Source organism: Leuciscus leuciscus (assembly GCF_965113295.1).
Source record: "Leuciscus leuciscus genome assembly, chromosome: 3".
Lineage (NCBI taxonomy): Eukaryota > Metazoa > Chordata > Actinopteri > Cypriniformes > Leuciscidae > Leuciscus > Leuciscus leuciscus.
The window spans coordinates 28,965,399-28,969,326 of record NC_138727.1 but is presented as its reverse complement, the minus strand read 5'-3'; the positions used below and the strand labels follow the sequence as shown (position 1 = coordinate 28,969,326).

The following is a 3,928-nucleotide window of genomic DNA, read 5'->3' as shown; positions in this document are numbered from 1 at the left end:
GCCCTCATTACCTCAAACACCAAAACACTTCACAAGTCTCTGCTTTTCGTCGAGTTTGGAAGACACGTCTGAGCTTACATTGGATTTACCCCCAGAAGAAGAAGAACGCGATTTGAAGACAAGAAAGATGTAAGGTAAGAAATTCTTACTTATTAGTTTATGGTATTGTTGCATAAACTTCACATTGCAGTTGAACTGTTGCTAGATATATGGTGAATATTATACTATTTAGACCCGTGTTTACTGTTAAATACTGTTTGTGGATATCTGCTCAAACATAGATATGTATAACCATAATGTTTAATATTTTGGAGCGCAATCGCGTTTGAATGTATCATATTTTGGAGCGCGATCCCGTTTGAATGTATCGTATTTTGGAGCGCGATCGCGTTTGAATGTATCATATTTTGGAGCGCGATCGCGTTTGAATGTATCATATTTTGGAGCGCGCTGTGGGTTTGAATGTATCATATTTTGGAGCGCGATCGCGTTTGAAAGGAAAAATGCACCAAACATTAGGCTTTATGTTTTTACTATTATCTCATTTCATATCATCATAACGAATGGAAACATTTGAAGTAACATAAGATAATCAATATATTTTTCTCTAGCATTGTTACTGAAATCTTTTGGAAGATTTATAGGCTGCTATAGGTTATTGTTATAATTATTTTATGCAGGACTGCACATAGCTTATGCCTACAAGGCACAACAAACATGGTGTTCATTATATTATATATTGTTGGAAACATTTGTGTGTGTGTGTGTGTGTGTGTGTGTGTGTGTGTGTGTGTGTGTGTGTGTGTGTGTGTGTGTGTGTGTGTGTGTGTGTGTGTGTGTGTGTGTGTGTATTCTGTGAATTTTAAAAAGCAATTTTAACCAGAAAAATCTAAAATGTATTCCCAAAATCGTGCAGGCCTAGTTTCTCTTGATACCAGTATGTTCACTTTTTTTCTTTTCTTTCAGGGACCAGATGCAACTGAGTCCTGCTGACTTCAACATTCACATGAGTCTCTCTGTACATGAACATGGTAAAGTGAAAATCAAACACCTTGGAAATGAAAGGTATGTACAATGTTTTTAGGAATGGCACAAAGGTCTCTGTCTTTGGATCATTGTTTTCAATGTGCTCTTTTGTCATTTGTTGTGTATTTTTGGATTATGTTGTGTTGTAAATAAATCCAAACAATCTAAAAGCCATTCTTTTTTAAATCTCCTCATTCTTTGTGCAAGGTTGCTCTGAATGACAGGGCCTGATAGCTCCTAATAGGGCAGTTAGGGGAGTGTCTTTGTCTTTCTCAGGTGTTGAAGGCTTACATATTCATGAGATAATCACGCCTCTTCGCATATGGCTTTTTCACACAAAACACGTCTTAGAAATTTTAAATCAATATATTGTCTTATCTGAATGAGCAGTCAGGGTGATTTTCACATAGTTTTGGAGCAAATATTCTAGGCTACGTGATACAATTTTCAAAAGTCTTGTGAAGAAATAATCAGTATGGGTTTCATGGCCTTATTTCAGTGACAATTTTTTTGGGTATTTTCACAAACCACGCATAAATGTCATTATCTCAAAACTACAAACTTTTACATACATGCTGCTGATATATTATTGTAGCAGAGTTTGTGCTAAATACAGTGTAATAAGACTTTAGCCATGACAATGTCACAAGTAACAGAAATAAGCACAAATGTCAGAGCATGTCAGAACACCTCCAGGGCCAGAAAACAGCTCAGACCTCAGAGGGTTAAGAAAGGACTAAAAACCTTTCTTTTTAAGCAAGCATTTTTAACTTTTTGCTCATTTTTTATTTTTTCTTTCCAGTTTTTAACTTTGTTTATACTCTGTAGCACTTTGGGATTTTTTTTACAAATTTGCTTTACAAATAAAATATATTATTATTATTATTATTATTATAAATTTGTTTTTTATAAGGGCAGGTACTGAGACTAAAGAAGGTCTCACACCGGACGAGAAGAGCAGCACCTGTGTTTTACACTTCATGTGTTTTTACTGATCAGATAGATATCTGATTTATCAAAACGATTCCATTTACACCTGATCTCATAAATGTGTTTTCACAAAACGGATATAAATCCGATCTTCAATTCCTGTGCTATATGCAGATTTAATGGAGTTCATGTCACCGAAATCAACAGATATGAGCTGCAATTTATTGATCATCAGCTAATTTAAAAATCAAAGACCACAATAGGAGAGAACGGCAACGGCACATGGTAAGATAATTTAGTTTCTTTACTTTTAATGAAGATGATTGTGTGTTAAGCGTCTGCGACTTTCTTTCACTTTGATTTGCGATAGTTGCAATGTTATGATTGTACTGTAGCTACAATTAAATACAATCGTTGCTGAGTCTGCAGTCTGAATACTTTACCTCAGGACGTACATTAACTGAATTAATGAGTATCTCACCTGAAAATCCGTTAATTTTCATCCACGCAGCTGATTTCTGTAAATGAATGTAAAACTAAATGTATCTTGCAGCACAGGGTGAAGTCAGTATATACATTAATGACGATTTGAGACAAATATAATGTAAATTTAATATAAACTATGTAAATGGCACTCTGTGGTGCGGCAGGATTTTGAACAGGGTCCTGAGCCGTCGCTGGGCGCCGCGGACAGACACCGAATGCCGCTGCCGGTGTGTGTACACTCATAGAAAATAATGTGTTCGAATTTGAAAGACTCATCCGGTGTGCGACCCCCTTAAGCCGAAAGCACAATGTGTTGAATGTGGAGAAATGTTGTCAAATGAGGCACTAAAACCATCAAAGCTGCAGAGACATTTGAACTCACAACACCCGGGGGCTGTGTTGGGAAGCCAAAAGAATATTGTTTTAAACAGTCATGTTAATATCGCTAATTGTATTTGATAAATTATAGTATGTAAATGGGGGTGAATGAACTTTGTTGAACATTTCTGCAAATTAAAAGAGTGAATGTTCCCCTCTTGTGTGTCTGACCTGTTGTTACAGGTATGTTAGCCTGTTATTGTTACAGGAATGGTTACTGAGTAAGCCTGCCGAGTCTTTTTTATACAAGGACAGTTCCCTTTCAAGGGAACTCGCGTTGCGTCGAAATTGACGCTATGGGAATGCTTTGCGTGATGATGTCTTGAAGCACATGTAAAATCAGTCCAATGGCGTGGCGGAACGTCAGATGCGGGTGACGTCACGTACCAGGAAACTATAAAGCCTGAATGAAAACAGAGAGCGGCAGCTTCTGTGTCTTCAGTAGCGCTTGATGTGAAATCTGTCTCTGTCTATTTACTGTTGTTTGTCACCCATTATGTCCAGCGATCAGTTCAGAATGTGTGTGCATCCCTGCCCGCGTTTTATTACGGGTAGGGACACTCACGTTCTGTGTATTGTTTGTTTGGGAGAGGAGCATGCCCAGTCAGCACTCGAGGGTGCTGGCTGTGTGCATTGCGAGGCGCTGTCCATGCGCTCGCTCCGATCCCGGCTGAGTTTCTTCCGGGAAGCTCGCGTTCCCCAGGGCTCGGGTCCCGCTGCTGCCGAGGCACAGCGGCGATCTCAGTCCTGGGGTTCGCAAATGGATCTATCAGCGGGGTCTGAGACGGGCTCTGCCCTATCTCAGCCCTTACCTGATAGACCCGATGTCTGTCATCAGGGTTCGGAAGCACGCGCGGCGGTTTCTTCCGCCCCGATGATAGAACAAACACTGCAATTGTCCAGTTCTGAGGAACTGGATGTTGTTAGTGTTGATGCTGAGTCTGAGGAAGCCCCACCTCAGTCTCATGCATTTGAAGAATTGCTGGATGTAGTGACAAGAGCAGTTGATAGATTATGTATTGAGTGGCCATCTGATAAACAGGACGTTCGTTCAAAAAGTAAACTTGACGAACGCTCCCTGCCCTCACGTGCACAACCACAACGCCGA

The 3,928-nt window shown here is 39.7% G+C and overlaps 1 long non-coding RNA gene across 1 annotated transcript; it reads right to left on the bottom strand.

The window, feature by feature from the left end:
* Nucleotides 1-2,007: 2,007 nt before the first annotated feature.
* Nucleotides 2,008-3,066, bottom strand: LOC309495677. Its single transcript, XR_014204784.1, has 2 exons — nt 2,680-3,066; nt 2,008-2,592 (listed from the first exon to the last, which is right to left on the bottom strand). It is a non-coding gene; the product is annotated as an uncharacterized lncRNA (long non-coding RNA).
* Between the last annotated feature and the right edge of the window lie 862 nt (nt 3,067-3,928).